This window comes from Bison bison, unplaced genomic scaffold (assembly GCF_000754665.1).
Source record: "Bison bison bison isolate TAMUID 2011002044 unplaced genomic scaffold, Bison_UMD1.0 scf7180017864384, whole genome shotgun sequence".
Taxonomy (NCBI): domain Eukaryota; kingdom Metazoa; phylum Chordata; class Mammalia; order Artiodactyla; family Bovidae; genus Bison; species Bison bison.
In genome coordinates this window covers 9,163,248-9,182,409 of record NW_011494956.1, presented here as the reverse complement: position 1 = coordinate 9,182,409, position 19,162 = coordinate 9,163,248, and positions in this window count along the sequence as shown.

Below are 19,162 nucleotides of genomic sequence, written 5' to 3'. Positions count from 1 at the left end.
ATGACTTCATTCTTTTTATGGTTCAGCAATAGTCCATTATATATATATATATATTGGAGAAGGCGATGGCACCCCACTCCAGTACTCTTGCCTGGAAAATCCCATGGATGGAGGAGCCTGGTGGGCTGCAGTCCATGGGGTCGCTAGGAGTTGGACACGACTGAGCGACTTCACTTTCACTTTTCACTTTCATGCATTGGAGAAGGAAATGGCAACCCACTCCAGTTCTTGCCTGGAGAATCCCAGGGATGGGGGAGCCTGGTGGGTTGCTGTCTCTGGGGTCACACAGAGTCGGACACGACTGAAGCGACTTAGCAGCATATATATATATATATATTTATTTATTTATTTATTTATTTTATGCTGCCAAATTGCTTCAGTCATCTCTGACTCTTTGCAACCAAAGAGCTGTAGCCCACCAGGCTCCTCTGTCCGTGGGATTCTTCAGGCAAGAACACTGGAGTGGGTTGCCATGCCCTCCTCCAGAGGATCTTCCTGACCCACATCTCTTCCATCTCCTTCATTGGCAGGCAGGTTTTTTACCACTTGCACCACACGGGAAGCCCCATATAGTTGTCATGTGATCCTGCAGTCCTATTCCTGGTCATATATATATATATATATATATATAACTGTAAATTCAAGTACCTGCTTCTATGTCCTTGATAGATTTATAGCAATGGGACATTTGTCAATGTCCAGAGACATTTGCAGTTGTCACAGCTAGGATCAGGGATGCTACTGGGATGTAGTGGGTAGAAGCCAGGGATGCTGCTAACCACTCAACAGAGCACAGGACAGTCCCTTACAACAGAGGATTATGGGGCCCCATAGCACTGGGGTTGAGAAATCCTGGTTAATGCTAATTTATATACATTTTGATCATTTTTTTGAGAAGGTAGAATTCCCTATTAGAAGCCTGCTGAAACATGGTCAGTAACCATGATAAACCTTGTATAACACTATGTGCCAAATTCTCTTCTAAGAGCTTTACGTGTATTAACTCATTTAATCCTCACAAAACCCTTCTCTGTTATTAACTCTTTTTTTTTTTTTTAAGCTGAGGAAACATAGACACAAGAGGCTAAGTATTGCTATGGACTAAATTGTGTTCCCCCAAAATTAATGTATATGTTCTATCCTATGGAAATGATGAACTTTTAAGAAGGGAAAGACATCTCTGTATGTGTGTGTGTGTGTGTGTGTCTCCTCCTACCCTGGCACTCATATGCGCTGAGAAAAGGCCATGGGAGGACACAGTGTCTGTAGTCATCTGCAACCCCACGAAAGCCCTCACCAGACACTGACGCTGATGTCTTAGAATTTCCAGCCTTCAGAACTGTAGAAATACATTTCTGAGATACTGAGAAAATGCATTCCTGTTGTTTAAGCTACTCAATCTATGGTATGTTGTTAAGGCAGCCTGAGCTAAGACACCTGCCCAACTTTAAAACACCAGGGAATGAAAAGCAGGATGAAAATCCAGGCAGACTGGTTCCAGAATCTGTGTTTTTATCACTAGCCCGTATTATCCCAGTGGGCTTCCCTGGTGGCTCAGCGGTAAAGAATCCACCTGCCAATGCTGGAGAAGTGGCTTCAATCCCTGGGTCAGGAAGATTCCCTGGAGAAGGAAATGGCAACTACAGTATTGTTGCCAGGAAAATTCTATGGACAGAGGAGCCTGGCAGGCTATGGACCATGGGGTCGCAAGGAGTCGGACATGAATTAGTGGCTAACACTTTTCACTTTATATTATCCTAATAGAATACCTTATTTGAACATATTTTTCTCCAAAATTGCTTTTCTAAAGTTTGTTCACACATTTCTGTTTTCAATTCTGTGAAGATACTTCTCGATTTATAACTGTGTTTTAGAGCAGTATATTCTGCGGTATATTGGCCAAGCCATTTCATTGTGTTCTCTACCATTTTATTGTGTCCTGCATCATTTTATTGTGCCCTAGCATACTGCTGCCATATATGACCTAAATTCAAACACTCAAAAGAGGTACAAACTATTATGTATAAAATAAACCCAAAGACATATTGTACAACACAAGTAATATAGCCAATATTTTATAGTAACTGTAACTGGAGTATATAACCTTTAAAAATCACTATATCATACACCTGTAACATATAATATGGTATATCAACTATACTTCAATAAAAGTGAAAAAAATAAATTCAGAAGTTCATATGCTGAAAAGGGAGTTTATGTTTACTTAAAAAGAGTAGGTGCTTATGACAAAATCTTTGGCTTAAAAAAAAGTAATATATTAAAGTGATCATAAATGGTCAAATAATACTGAAGCAGGTTATTATTAGTACTAGATTTATCAGTGTTTTAAAATTTGGTTTGTTGTTTAGTCACAACCCCATGGACTGTAGCCCACTAGGCTCCTCTGTTCATGGGATTTCCCAGGCAAGAATACTGGAATGGGTTGCCATTTCCTTTTCCAGGGGATCTTCCCAACCCAGGGATTGAACCCTTGTCTCCTGCGTTGGCAGGCAAATTCTTAGCCCCTGAGCCACAGGGAAGCCCAAAAGTTTATTTTGTTGCTGTTCAGTTACTCAGTCATGTCCGACTCTTTGCCACCCATGAAGTGATGGGACCGGATACCATGATCTTCATTTTTTGAATGTCGAGTTGTAAGCCAGCAGCACCCCAGTTTTCCCTGTCCTTCACCATCTCCCGGAGTTTGTTCAAACTCATGTCCATTGAGTCAGTGATGCCATCCAACCATCTCATCCTCTGTCGTCACCCTCTCCTCCTGCCTTCAATCTTTCCCAGCATCCTGGGCTTTTCCAGTGAGTCAGCTGTATTGGAGCTTCAGCTTCAGCATCAGTCCTCCCAATGAACTTTCAGGACTGATTTCCTTTAGGATTGACTGGTTTGATCTCCTTGCAGTCCAAGAGACTCTCAAAAGTCTTCTCCAACACCACAGTTTGAAAGCATCAGTTCTTTGGCATTCAGCCTTCTTTATGGTTCAACTCTCACATCCGTACGTGACTACTGGAAAAACCATAGTTTTGACTGTATGGACCTTTGTCAGCAAAGTAATGTCTCTGCTTTTTAATATGCTGTCTAGGTTGGTCATAGCTTTTCTTCCAAGGAGCAAGCGTCTTTTAATTTCATGGCTGCAGTCACCATCCACAGTGATTTTGGAGCCAAGAAAATAAAGTCTGTCATCCCATTGTTTCCCCATCTATTTATCAGGAAGTGATGGGACCAGATACCATTATCTTCGTTTTTTGAATTCTGAGGTGTAAGCCAGCTTTTTCACTCTCCTCTTTCAACTTCATCAAGAGTCTCTTTAGTTCCTGTTTCCTTTCTGCCATAGGGTGGTGTCATTTACATACCTGAGATTATTGGTATTTCTCCCAGCAATCTTGATTCCAACTTGTACTTCATCCAGCCCGGCATTTCGCATGATGTACTTTGCGTATAAGTTAAATAAGCAGGGTGACAAAATACAGCCTTGATGTACTTCTTTCCCAATTTGGAACCAGTCTGTTGTTCCATGTCCGGTTCTAACTATTGCTTCTTGAACTGTATACAGGTTTCTCAGGAGGCAGGTCTGGTGGTCTGGTATTCTCATCTCTTTAAGAATTTTCCACAGTTTGTTGTGATCCACACACTCAAAGGTTTTAGGATAGTCAATGAAGCAGGTTTTTGTGTTTTTTTTAAATTCTCTCACTTTTTATATGATCCAGTGGATGTTGGCAATTCGATCTCTGGCTTCTCTGCCTTTTCTAAATCCAGCTTGTACATCTGGAAGTTCTGGGGCAAATAATATGCTGAAAAATGTTAAGCCCTTCTTCCCATGTAAAAGTATAATTATGTCTCAAGACTTGGAGTTCCTGGAAAACCTAGTTATATCCTTAATAAGTCAGGTTTAACAAATAGATAATGGTGCATAATGTAGAGTTAATTGCATGTTTGTTCTGGTATCTTTTAAACACTAGTGAACCAGCTGGCAATACATTTGGCAGCAAATATCAGAAAACCTGAGCACATTTGCTTTAAAAGATGGGGGGTAATTATCTCACAATGAGAAGGCCGGGGTAGGAAGCAGGGCTAATACAATGGTCGGTGGCACTATCAGGAGCCAGACTCTCTCCTTTCTGCCCTTGACATCTTTATCTTAAAATCTCATTCTCACGCCCTCTCCCCCATGCTCCCAGGATTGCTGCTGTTCTGCATGCCTCATATTCACATTCTTGGGGAAAAGTGAGGAGGTGTGGGGGAAGGATTTTTTTTTCCTTAAGGAGACTTTGACTTTTACTTGGGAAGGGCCACCCTTCCCACTGTCTTTAGTCTATTTCTCATGGGCCAGAATTTTGTCACACAGCCCCTTCTAAAGCAAAGGGAAAGGGAGATAAAGTTTGATTTTCCAATTAGCCTCCAATTAAAATAAATACATTTATATTAAAAAAAGTTTGACTTACCAACTTTTACAGTAGAGGAATAAAAAAGGAAAAGTCATTGGGAACAGGTGTTGGATGAATCAACCTATATCATCTGCCACAATTCATGTTAGCAAGTAACTTAACAATTGTTTATACTTGGGGAGTTGTTGTTACATGTGAAACCATGCCCCACGAAGCTGGTGACTAACAGAAATTCTTGAGCTTGTCTTATGAAACAATAAATAAGGGAACAACTTGTTAAAACCCCTCTGCTTGTAACCTGCCCTTACTGGTTAAGCTTGCTTTCATTTCAGTTCAGTCGCTCAGTTGTGTCCAACACTTTGCAACCCCATGGACTACAGCACACCAGGCTTCCCTGTCCATCACCAACTCCCAGAGCTTACTCAAACTCATGTCCATCAAGTCGGTGATGCCATCCAGCCATCTCATCCTCTGTCATCCCCTTCTCCTCCTGCCCTCAATCTTTCCCAGCATCAGGGTCTTTTCCAATGAGTCAGTTCTTTGCATTAGGTGGCCAAAGTAAAGCTTGCTTTAGTTTTTTTTTTCTTCCTTAATTGTCTACCTCCAATCTTCACATAGCCTAGGTAATCTATCACAAGAGTCATAAACCACCTTTATAGATGACACCTCTGACCTATGGCTTGCTAGTAACTGGAGCATAAGTTGTTTTTTAGGAAATTAGAGTCAGCTCTTGTCCAGTTCAAGCCAGCTAAGACTGGTTGGAACCACTGATCTTATAACTGGGCCTGGGACTTTTCCTGGTGGTCCAATGGCTAGGGCTCTGAGCTCCCAATGCAGGGAGCTTGGATTCAACCCGTGGTCAGGGAGCTAGATTCCACACGCTGCAACTGAAAAAAAAAAAACAAAACTGGGCCTGTATAGGTGTCCATGAATGACTCTTTTAGATGTCAGAGGGTCAAAAACTCCACCTTTGGAACATGCTAAGCACCTCTATTTTTTTGGACCATGCGTCTCCCAAGAAGCATGATACACCTGTACAGAACACTGATCACCTCACTCTTTCCCTACCTCCAATCACCTTTCTCCACTCCTGAGACCACTCTACTCATTTATCCCATAAATGTCTCAGGTCCCTTGCCTTCAGAAAGGCAGATCTGAGACTTGTTCTCCCATTTTCTCACTTGGGTGCCTCGTCAATACTTTCTCTGCTGCAAACCCTTGGCATCTCAGGGTTTGGCTTGCTATGCATCAGGCAAACCAGCCTGATTTTGTAACACATGCACTTTCTTTTTATAGATTCCTAGAACTGGAAAGGATCTTAGAGCTCATTTTCTCTCTGAAATGACAGCTTTGTGTTTGTATTTTTTAATATGCTGACTTGGAAAGCAAAAAACTCTAATGAGCCTGAGTACATGTTCTTTATGACACGAATTTGGATAGTTCTTGAATAAAATTATGTCTCAAAAATATAACTCTATAAAAATCATATCATCCAGGCTATAATACCACTTTTAGGTATTTTTCCTGACTCTATTTTTATGCAGAGATTGTAGAGTAATTAGTCTTTATATTTTGAAACTTTGAACTGAAATAGTGCATGAAATCTTTCACAGATAAAATTGATTGCTTCTATAATTTTCCTGAGAAATGTAAACTGTTTAGAAAGATATAAACCTAAAGCTCTTATCTAACTATCTTATTGCTGCCTTCACTGCCTCAAGGTCTACAAAACATTCAGCTTCTCTACTAAAGAACGTGGTCAGTCAACAGAATACTGCCTGATGAGGCCATATTGTCAACAAAAGCTTAATTAAAGAACTAGATGTCAGGCGAAAGAATTAAAAAGATACTTCACAAAAGCAGATATACAAATAGACAGTCAGCATATGAAAATATGCCTAACTTTCCCCATCAGAAATGTAAGTTAAAATTGCCATGAAATGCCTCTATGCACCCCAGAGAATAGCTCCAGTTTAAAAGACTGATAACACCAAGTCTTGGTGAAGATGCAGAAGCTTTGGAATTCTCCTTCTTTGCTGGTGGGAATAAGAAATGAAACAGCCATTTTGGAAAATAAAAGGCAGGGTCATAAAAAGTTAAGTATGCATCTACCCTATGATCCAGCAATTCTATTCCTGGGTATTTGCCCAAGAAAAATGAAAACATTTGACCACAAAAAAATGTCGATGAATCTTTAAAGGCACTTTTCATACTTATACTAACCCCAAACTGGAAACAACCCAAATGTCCATCAATAGAAGAATAACATTCTATTCATAGAATGGAATGAATAGAGTAGCAGTCTAAAAAAATAAAAGGAAAAAGTGATACATGGTGCAACATGAATGAATCTCAAAACATTTTGTTGAGCAAAAGCAGCCAGGCATAAAAGAGTATTTAACTGTATGATTCTATTTCTACAAAGTTCAATAAAAAGTAGAACTAAACTATAGTGATAAAAAATCAGAAGAATGGTAGCCTTTCAGAGGGGCTATTGACTGGAAAAGGCACAAGAAAGCTTTCAATGATGAAAGAAAAGTTCTATAAATTGACTTGGGTAATGGCTACATGAGTTTACATACTTGTCAAAATTCTTAGACTGTACACTTAAGAGCTATGCATTTTAATCTATATAAAATAAACCTGCATTTAAAAACAGAAATGGATATTATTATTTAAGATCATAACCAACACCTTTTTACATTTGTTACTAAGTGGAAAATACAAGAAAATTCACTAATGGTTGTTCCATTTGTCTTATTGTTCAACTCTTCAAGAAAGCACTCAAATCAAAATAATTGTGTTTCTCATCTTGTTCTGGTCCCCTGCGGAGGTAATTTGAGAAAGCTCCTTGGAGTTCATTAGAAGGGCTACATTTTCAAGAAGTTTATCAAAATACAGAAGAAATAAGTAAAGGAAGAAGTGACTTTTTAAAAGAGCAGACATTTTATTCATTCCAACTCTCTTCTAGTATGTTTTTCAGGGTTTTAAACATACAGAATCTTGCAGCTTCCCCCAATTATAAGATGGAGATTTTAGGGTAGCCTGAAATTCTTCACTGAACTCTAAATTGAACACACTAACACTGAATTTTTATAATAGGCTTAAATCTTCTTAAGGATAAAGATATGGATATGTATCTTTTCCAGACCTTGGGCTTAAAATAGCCCTCAACAGCCCTGAGGCTGGTAGTGTTGAGTTTCTGTCTGACTGATGGTCCAGAATTGGAGTTTTATGAGTGCATACAGATACCTACTGAAGTTTAGGAGTGCTGAAGTCCCTCCAATTCCTCCACAGCCCTGCCATTTGGTCCTTAAGGCAGATGTAAAGTCAAGAAGTTACTCTTCAAGCCCTTATGAGGTCCTCACAGGCTGCTCTCAAACCCATCATCTAACCATGTGAATACACCAGGTCCTCCCAGCTTAGGTCAGACCAAACCTCTGCAAGCTCTGCCTACATAGACCAGGTGGAGGGGCCCAAGTGCTGCACATAAGACCTCCCTTGACTCCAGCCATATTGTTCCAGTGGGAGCTCCAGCACTCTGTGTGCACCCCTCCCCGCCTGGAAAACTCAGGGTCTGGGTACCACCCTCTGCTTTGAGACCACCCTGCCCTTGAAGAAACCCAGGCTTTCCAACTTACCTCCCATTCTCTTAAGTCTAATCCCAAGTAGTCCTTTACATTCCCTTTTATTCCTTCATCTCCACTCCTGGGGCTTCCCTGGTAGCTCAGACAGTAAAGAATCCTCCTGCAGCTCAGGAGGTGGAACCCTGGGTTCAATCCCTGGGTCAGGAAGACTCCCTGGAGAAAGGAATGCCAACCCACTCTTTGGCCTGGAGAATTCCACGTACAGAGGAGCTTGGCTGGCTCCAGTCCACAAGGTTGCAAAGAGTCAGACACGACTGAGCAATTAAACACACACACAGTCCCACTCCTCCTCAATTTCTGAAACTCTTCCTCTGTGACCTCTGATATTCATACTAATGAAACATCCTCTGTCTTGGAACTTCCTGGTGGTCCAGTGGCTAAGACTCCAAGCTCCCGATGCATGGGGCCTGGGTTCCATCCCTCAGTTCAGTCACTCAGTCATGTCTGACTCTTTGCAACCCTGTGGACTGCCGCACACCAGACCTCCCTGTCCATCACCTACTCCCTGAGTTTACCCAAACTCATGTCCATTGAGTCAGTGATGTCATCCAACCATCTCATTCTCTGTCGTCCCCTTCTCCTCCTGCCCTCAATCTTTCCCAGCATCAGGGTCTTTTCAAATGAGTCAGCTCTTCACATCAGGTGGCCAAAGTATTGGAGTCTCAGCTTCAACATCAGTCCTTCCAATGAATATTCAGGACTGCTCTCCTTTAGGATGGGCTGGTTGACTCTCCTTGCAGTCCAAGGGACTCTCAAGAGTCTTCTCCAACACCACAGTTCAAAAGCATCAATTCTTCAGCGCTCAGCTTTCTTTGTAGTCTGACTGTCACACCCATACATGACCACTGGAAAAACCATAGCCTTGACTAGACAGACCTTTGTTGGCAAAGTAATGTCTCTGCTTTTTAATATGCTGTCTAGGTTGGTCATAACTTTTCTTCCAAGGAGTAAGCGTCCAACCCTTGTTGGGGAACTAGATCTCACATGTCACAGCTAAGAGTTTGCATGCCACAACTAAAGATCCCGCAACCCAAAACGAAGACTGACGATCCTGCATGCTCTAAGACCCAGTACAACCAAATAAAATAAAATAAAGCTAAATTTATTTTTAAAAGTTTCCTCCATCTTCATCCTTCTCCACTTCACTTTCTTCTCTCTCAAGCCTTCTTCTCCCCCGAGAACACTGCTTCCTCTCAACCCTTCTGCTTGTTCATATGGATGGGCCTGGTAATATGTGGAATGTCTTAATTTCTCTCTGTTGCTGCTTCCCTCCCTAAAACCACCCAGCTTTGATGCTTATATCATTAGACTCCACCTCTCACTAATGGCCTCATAATCACTCCCCTTTGTTGGATGAAGACTCTAGCTCCTGGCTCTCTGTGTATCTCTTCATCACTACTCTTTGGGTCGTTCTTAGTGACTTCAACATTCACATGAATGATGCTACGAATACCCTGGTTTCTCAACCCCTGACCTCTTCTCCTCCAGTGATCGTGTGCTCTCCACCCCTACCTTGGACACTCACTCCAGTGGTCACACCCAAGAGCAAAACTCCTTAAAAGAAAAGCTAACACTGGGCTTCCCTAGTGGCTCAGTGGTAAAGAATCTGACTGCCAATGCAAGAGATGTGGGTTTGACCCCTGGTCTGGGAAGATCCCACAGGTTGTAGAGCAACTAAGCCAGTGTGCCACAACTACTGAGCCTTTGCTCTAGAGCCCGGGAGCCAAAACTACTGAGCCCACGTGACACAGCTGCTGAAGCCCCAACACCCTGGAGCTTGAAATAAGAGACAATACGGCAATGAGAGGCCCATGTACCCCAACTAGACACTAGCCCCCATGGCCAAAACTAGAGAAAGCCTGAGCAGCAACGAAGACCCAGCCCAACCATAAATCAATAAATAACTTTTTTTTTTTTTTTAAAAGAGAAGCTTATACTGCCTGGTTCCAACTTTCTCCTTCCATTCCCTATTAACTGAGTCTAATAAGTGTTTCCTCGCATCACTCCATTGAAACTGCTCTTGCCAAGTTCCCCAGTGAGCTTTAAATTGCAAATTTCTTGTTTCAGTATCTTATTAAAATAACATACTTAATCACTGTTCATCGAAACTATATGAACTTTGTCTTGCCTGCCACCGCCTTACCCTGCCAAAATAGGCAGTATGACATAGTAGTGATGTCAATACCCTTGATTACGGTGACCAAAAGAAATAGTTCAGTCAAGTTTGCTACTAAAAACACCTTGGAAAAATTCTTAATTAAAAGTGTCAAACAGAGTTCATTTATCTGCCCAAATAGTAAATGCTGGTGTGCCACTCTGAAAATACTACAACGCTAGTTGGTTGGCTTTCCTTTATACATAGCATAACCTCTCATTTATAAGTACCCACTTTTATAAGTAAAATTAGCATTTTTTTATCCCATTTGATATTCCTTTTCAGCTTCACAGCTCAGTTCAGTTCAGTTCAGTCGCTCAGTTGTGTCCGACTCTTTGCGACCCCATTAATCGCAGCACACCAGGCCTCCCTGTCCATCACCAACCCCCGGAGTTCACCCAGACTCACATCCATTGAGTCAGTGATGCCATCCAGCCATCTCATCCTCTGTCATCCCCTTCTCCTCCTGCCCCCAATCCCTCCCAGCATCAGACTCTTTTCCAATGAGTCAACTCTTTGCATGAGGTGGCCAAAGTACTGGAGTTTCAGCTTTAGCATCAGTCCTTCCAAAGAAATCCCAGGGCTGATCTCCTTCAGAATGGACTGGTTGGATCTCCTTGCAGTCCAAAGGACTCTCAAGAGTCTTCTCCAACACAAGGAAGCCAATAAAACTGTCAACGACGATCAGTTCTTCAATGCTTATCCTGCTTGGTCTATCAGCAGCATCTGTCATCACTCTTCCTGGACATCCTTTCTAGGCTAGCATCCTCTGCCCTTCTGCCCTCTGACCTCTAGGGCTCAGTCCTTAACCTTCTCTGCTCTCACCCCACTGTGTCGCAATCCTGTCCTACAGCTTTAAATGCCATTTATATGCTTGGTGACAGCGAACATGTCCAGTCCAGGTCTCTCCCCTATACTCCAGACTCACAGACCCAGCAGATGAGTTAAGATCTCCATTCAGTTGCCCCGCAGGCAGTTCAGATTTAACAGGTGCAAGGCGGAGTTCTTCATCTTTCCTGAAACCCATCCTTCTGGAGGATTTCCAGCTGCATTTATAGGAAATTCATCCATCCAGTTACTCAGGCCCCAAACCCCAGAGTTGATCTTTTTCCTGCCACACCCCACATTCAACTCAGGAGCAAACCCTCCTACCCCCTCCACTGACCTCTCATCAGAGTCACTACCACAGACTCCAAATTGATTTTGTTTCTAGCCTTGGCCCCTTCAGCTTGTGCTCCTGTTAAAATGTCCATCCACGCAGAGCATTCCTCTGCTGAAAACTTCCAGTGGCTTCCAGATGTCCCAGCCGAGCTCAGCCATCTGCCAACTGACCGGGTAAATGAGCCCACTGAGTGAAACTCGAAGAGAGTTGCCCAATGAAACACCAAGTCCTGAGAAGGTATAAATCATTATTTTAGGTTATGATATTTTGGGGTAGTTTGTAATGCCACCATTTAATGCATTATACATTTTACTTATTTTGTTTGTTGATATTCTCATCCACTCAATGTAATCTCCATAAAGACAGGGATTTTTTTTTTCTCTTTTGTTTACTGTTGCACACCCAGTGCCTAGAACAATATCAGACATAATATGTTTTATTTATCTGTCTATTTTTTTTCAATTTATTTTTCATTTACTTGGTGGCACTGGGTCTTAGCTGTGGTGCTTGGGGCTTCTCTCTAGTTGCAGTGTGTGGGCTCAGTACTTGCTGTGTGCTAGCTTAATTGCCCTGCATCACGTGGGATTTTAGTTCCCCTACAGGGATCAAACCCTTGTCCCCTGCAAGGAAAGCAGATTCTTAATCACTGAACCGCCAGAAAAGTCTCCTGTCTATGTATCTATCTATCTCTACCAGTGGGATGAATGAATACACAGAACAAACAAATGAAAAGATGTCAGGAGAGTGATATAAGGATTTTAGTTGATATGCATGACTTAGTCCTCAGTTCCACCTTTCCTAATCCCCCTTTTTTACATCAAGGTCATTATTGCAATGGAAGATCAGATTTGAGATGCTTAAGTCTCACCGGCTGAATCATGTTGCATTGTCTTTAGGCTACCCCATGCCAGAGCCAGCCTTCTATTACGGCCCCTACCGTATATGGAAGTCTTCCCAGGTAACTCAGTGGTAAAGAATCTGCCTGCCAATGTACGAGCCAGAGGAGACTCGGGTTCCATCCCTGGATTGGGAAGATACCCTGGATGAGGAAATGGCAGCCCACTCCAATATTCTTGCCTGGAGAATTCCATGAACAGAGGAGCCTGGCTGGCTACAGTCTATGGGGTTGCAAAGAGTCTGACAGGACTGAGCATGCATGCACTGTATATGGAAATAAAGCTTTCATCTTGTTTGCTATTACCAAATGACCCCAGTGTTACCACTGTTAATCAAACATGACAGTATTTATATACTTGAAAATATTTTTAATATAACTTCCCCTCCCCACCAGATGACCCTGCTGCTGCTGCTGCTGCTGCTGCTAAGTCGCTTCAGTCATGTCCGACTCTGTGCAACCCCATAGACCGCAGCCCACCAGACTTCCCCACCCCGGGGTTCTCCAGGCAAGAACACTGGAGTGGGTTGCCATTTCCTTCTCCAATGCATGAAAGTGAAAAGTGAAAGTGAAGTCGCTCAGTCATGTCTGACTCTTAGCGACCCCATGGACTGCAGCCTACCAGGCTCCTCCGTCCATGGATTTTCCAGGCAAGAGTACTGGAGTGGGGTGCCATTGCCTTCTCCGAGATGACCCTGAGCTGGGATCAAATGCTTGGCTGGTCCACTTCTCCTTATAATTCTCTTATTTTCTCAACTCATAATTATTAATATTTTATTCTTTGCTGAATATGAAAAAAGAAAATATTTTAGAAGCAGACTTACCAAGATTTGTGGCAAACACTTAACACTTCTCCATTCCATTCCACAATATAGTCTTTCTTTTAAACTGGGACTCACTACAACTGATTTTTTAAATTGAAGTATAGTTGATGTACAATATTATAAAAGTTACAGGTATATAATACAGTGAATTACAATTTTTTAAGTTATGCTCTATTTATAGTTATTATAAAATATCGGCCATATTCCGTGTTGTAAAATATACTTGCTGTTGTTTGGTGGCTAAATCGTGTCTGACTCTTGACCTCATGGACTGTAGCCCACCAGTCTCTGTTCATGGGATTTCCCAGGCAAGAATACTGGAGTGGGCTGACATTTCCTTCTCCAGGGGATCTTCTCAATCCAGGAATTGAACCCATGTGTCCTGAATTGTCAGGCAGATTCTTTACCACTGAGCCACCAGGGAAGCCTTATGTCTGCTATATCTTTGTAGCTTATCTTCAACCTGATAGTTTATACTTCCACAATAGTCTTTTATGTTCTACCAAAACTTGGTTTTACTCTTCATCGTAACCACAAGAACTTTTTCTTGCTGTTTCTCACATTTCCCCCATATATCAAATATATAGTAATATTTTTAGTAGACTTTATTTTGCTTTTTCTTTGTTAACATTATATTGTTTGGTCTTCTCTAATAATCTCTTAGCCTTCTTTAATAAAATATCTTACTCTCTGGAGAATTGTTTATAAATGTTTAAAGTGTCATTGTGCAAACATATACACAGTTCATTTTCTTTTGTGCATCTGTCATGATCCACTTTCAAACTAAACCTCTATCAGGAAGTATTTTCTATTTCCTTCAAATATACCAGTTACTTAATTTTCTCTTTCAGCTCTTATGACTCCTTGTTTAAGAAGAATATCTTCTGTTATGGGTGTGTAGTCATTATTAGAACAATCAGAGTCTTATTTAGAGAGGAAGATGTTTATATAATACCAGATTATGGCTCTTAAGAATCAATATTTATGAATTTAAACAATGTCCACAGATTCTTTGGGTTGTTGCAACCTCTTCTAGTCTTATTGTTGTTGTTCAGTCGCTCAGTCATGTCTGACTCTTTGCAACTCCATGGACTGCCGCACACCAGGCTTCCCTTGTCCTTCACCATCGCCTGGAGCTGCTCAAACTCATGTCCATTGAGTCAGTGATGCAATCCAACCATCTCATCTTCTGTTGCCCCCTTCTCCTCCTGCCTTCTACTTTCCCCAGCATCAAGGTCTTTTCCAGTGAATCTTCTAGTCTGCTGCTGCTGCTGCTGCTAAGTCACTTCAGTCGTGTCCGACTCTGTGCAACCCCATAGACGGCAGCCCACCAGGCTCCCCCGTCCCTGGGATTCTCCAGGCAAGAATACTGGAGTGGGTTGCCCTTTCCTTCTCCAATGCATGAAAGTGAAAAGTGAAAGTGAAGTCACTCAGTCGTGTCTGACTCTTAGCGACCTCATGGACTGCAGCCTACCAGGCTCCTCCGTTCATGGGATTTTCCAGGCAAGAGTACTGGAGTGGGGTGCCATTACCTTCTCCAATCTTCTAGTCTAAGTAGCCTCAAAACCAAAATTTCTTGGTATGGCTTTTATTTTATTTTTTTGCCACATGCATAGTATGTGGAACTTCCTCTGTCAGGGATCAAACCCATGCTCCCTGCAGTGGAAACATGGAGTCTCAACCCATTGGACCACTAAGGAAATCTGTTATAGCTTTTAAAGAAGGTCAAGATTCCTGCCAATGAAAGGATTGTTCCTTCAGAGGCACAGTGACTGTTTCATTATCCATTGCAATAGAGCTGAATGAAATTCTTGGTGCTATACCACAATACCACAGAAGCCTGACAACTAGAAAGTCTGCCATTTTGATAGGAAACAAAACGTCCAAATCTCAACACTTAATACATATAGGTTTATTCTGGATATGAGATTATATTAAGGAATTGTTGGTAACAGTGATTGGGGGATAATGGCATGATACTTACGCTGACTATCCATCTGCTTATTCTCAGATATGTCCTCTAACTTTGCCCTTCTCTGATCTACATCTCAGATGACTCACCTCCCAGCCTCCCTTGTTGTATCAACCTGCTAGGGCTGCTGACAAAATTCTATAGACTAAAGAAGCTTAAGCAACTGAAATTCATTCTCTCACAGCTCAGGAGACCAGAGGTCCAAGATCAAGCTGTCAGCAGAGTTGGTTCTTTCTGAAGCCTCTGAGTAAGAACATGTTCTATGCTTATTTCCTGACTTCTGGTGGGTGTCAGCAATCCTTCATGTTCCTTGGTTTATAGGCACATTACTCCAATCTCTGTCTTTGTTTTTTTTTTTTTTTCTGTATATCTCCTCTGTGTCTCTGTATCCAGATCTCTCCTTTTTTTAAAAGACACCAGTCACCAGACTTAAGACCCACCCAAATCTAGTGTGACCTCATCTTGACTTGAGTGCATCTGTGAAAATCCCTATTTCCTAATAAAGTCACATTCACACATACTGGGGTTTAGGACTTGAATGCTTCATTCAACCTCCTACAACCCCATCACTGGGTGTCTGTGGCCCTAAGGTTTAGGAACACACTTCCCCAGCACCTGGGTTGGGAGTAGCTTTCTGCTCAAGCTCATCTCTGAGCTGCTTCACCAAATCCTACTTGTCTGTATTGCACAAGGTATGTAATATTTATGTACATATATGTACCCAGTATATATATACATAATACCAAAGTATTTACAGATGGGATTTTCTTTAAAATATTCCAGCAAAAAAGGGGGGGAGTGGTGGAGGAAATCCTAGTGTAAACTGTGGACTTTGTTTGATTCAGTTCCAGTCCAGTCGCTCAGTCATGTCTGACTTTTTGTGACCTCTTGGACTACAGCACGCCAGGCCTCCCTGTCGATCACCAACTCCTGGAGCCTACTCAAACTCATGTCCATTGCAACGGTGATGCCATCCAACCATCTCATCCTCTATCATACCCTTCTCCTCCCACCTTCAATCTTTCCCAGAATCAGGGTCTTTTCAAACAAGTCAGCTCTTCCCATCAGGTGGCCAAAGGATTGGAGTTTCGGCTTCACCATCAGTCCTTCCAATGAATATTCAGGACTGATTTCCTTTAGGATGGACTGGTTGGATCCCTTGCAGTCCAAGGGACTCTCAAGAGTCCTCTCCAACATCACAGTTCAAAAGCATCACGATACTGGATGCTTGGGGCTAGTGCACTGGGACGACCCAGAGGGAGGGTATGGGGAGGGAGGAGGGAGGAGGGTTCAGGATGGGGAACACATGTATACCTGTGGTGGATTCATGTTGATATTTGGCAAAACTAATACAATTATGTAAAGTTTAAAAATTAAATAAAAATTCAAAAAAAAAAAGCATCAATTCTTCTGGGTTCAGCTTTCTTTATAGTGCAACTCTCACATCCACACATGACTACTGGAAAAACCATAGCCTTAACTAGACAGACCTTTGTTGGCAAAGTAATGTCTCTACTTTTTAATATGCTGTCTAGGTTGATCATAGCTTTTCTTCCAAGGAGTAAGCGTCTTTTAATTTCATGGCTGCAGTCACCATCAGCAGTGATTTTGGAGCCACCAAAAATAAAATCTCTCACTGTTTCCATTGTTTCCCCATCTATTTGCCATGAAGTGATAGGACCAGATGCCATGATCTTTGTTTTCTGAATGTTGAGTTTTAAGCCAACTTTTTCACTCTCCTCTTTCACTTTCATCAAGAGGCTCTTTTGTTCTTCACTTTCTGCCATAAGGATGGTATCATCTGCATATCTGACGTTATTGATATTTCTCCCTGCAATCTTGATTTCAGCTTGTGCTTCATCCAGTCCAGGATTTCTCATGATGTACTCTGCCTATAAGTTAAATAAGCAGGGTGACAATATACAGCCTTGATTTGGAACCAGTCTGTTGTTCCACGTCTGGTTCTAACTGTTGCTTCTTGACCTGCATACAGGTTTCTCAGGAGGCAGGTAAGGTGGTCTGGTATTCTCATCTCTTTAAGAATTTTCTACGGTTTGTTGTGACCCACACAGTCAAGGGCTTTGGCATAGTCAATAAAGCAGAAGTAGATGTTTCTTTGAAACTCTCTTGCTTTTTCGATGATCCAACGGATGTTGGCAATTTGATCTCTGGTTCCTCTGCCTTTTCTAAATCCACCTTAACATCTGGAAGTTCACGGTTCACATACTGTTGAAGCCTGGCTTGGAGAATTTTGTGTATTACTTTGCTAGTGTGTGAGATGAGTGCAATTGTGCGGTAGTTTGAGCATTCTTTGGCATTGCCTTTCTTTGGGATTGAAATGAAAACTGACCTTTTCCAGTCCTGTGGCCACTGCTGAGTTTTCCAAATTTGCTGACATACTGAGTGAAGCACTTTCAGAGCATCATCTTTTAGGATTTGAAGTAGCTCAACTGGAATTCCATCACCTCCACTAGCTTTGTTCATAGTGATACTTCCTAAGGCCCACTTGACTTCACATTCCAAAATGTCTGGCTCTAGGTGAGTGATCACGCCATCGTGATTATCTGAGTCATGAAGATCTTTTTGTACAGTTCTTCTGTGTATTCTTGCCACCTCATTCTTGCCACCTCTTCTTAATATCTTTTGCTTCTGTTAGGTCCATACCATTTCTGGAAAAACCAAAGCTTTGATTAGACGGACCTTTGTTGTCAACTTTGTGCCAGTAACTGTTTGGTATTTAATTCTCTCAAGAACTTACTCAAAAATCAACATTGATATAAATGGAGTATAACCTTTAAAAATTGGGAATCATTATATTGTATACCTGCAAAATATAATATTGTATACCAACTATAATTTTTTAAAAGCATAAACATAGATCATCTCTCTTTTCTCATAATTAGATTGAAACTCAGAGAAGTTAACTAACTTGCAGAAGGTCACACAGCTAGGACTTGCTAAAACCAGGACTCAGCTCTCCCAAGCTGTGCTGGGCTGCTTATAACCATAGGGCCACATCTCCAGTCCAAGATCTCTGATGATTTCCTCCACTGGTGCAGTGTACCTTGAATGTGCCCAGCACTTGGCTCTGCTTCTAAGCTAAGGATTTAGTGCTGTTCTTTAACTGATCTACAATTACTGTTTCATCAATTTGGGAAAACCCCTGAATCCTAATTGTTAGTAATCACACCAAGTGTTCCATTTTTAACTAGACCTTTCTTTTGTTTCAAGTGGGTAAAATTTTAAAAATAATGGTACTCTTTAAAATTGCAGTAGTTGATGTATAATCATTTTATAAATTCTAAACTTTGTAACATACTATTTAAATTCCATTCTCATCAGTCAGATCATGTTTAATTACTAAGAGAGTTTTTGTACCCAGATGGTCTATAGTATTACTAATTAGAAAAAAAATAAGAAAAACTTTCTTACTTATGAATGACAAAGCTACATGAAGAAAATTTGTCCATACTGTCCAAGAAGGTGGCCACTGACCACATGTGGCTACTGACCATTTGAAATGTGACTGACTTGAATTGGTAAGTGTAAAATACAAAGTCAATTCTGAAAACTCAGGACACGAAAAAAGATGTAAAATATCCCATTAGCAATGTTTATATCAAATATAAGTTGAAATGATAATAATTTGCACATATTGGGCCAAGTAAAATATCTTATTAAGGTTAATTTCACTTGTTTCTTTAATGTGGTTGCTAGAAAATCTGAAATTACATCTGTGGCCTTGCATTTATGTGTTGGACAGTGCAGGGTTAAGTGATCACTTGGTGATTTAAAGTAAGTATCCGTGCCAGTGGAATCAAGCAGCTCATAGCAGATACAGGCATCAGTGAAAAACATCTTTTTTTCAGTGAGGTTAAATAGTGATGTGATGACAGCCATACCATTTTCTCAAAGTTCTGCCCTGCTGGATTGCCACTATATTCATAAGAACCATAGGAAGGACTTCCCTGGTGGTCCAGCGACTAAGATCCCAAGCTCCCAAAGAAGGGGACCCAGGTTTGATTCCTGGTCAGGGAACTGGATCCCACATGCCGTGACTAAGACACAACACAGACAAATAAGTAAATAAACATTTAAAATAAACAAAAGAAC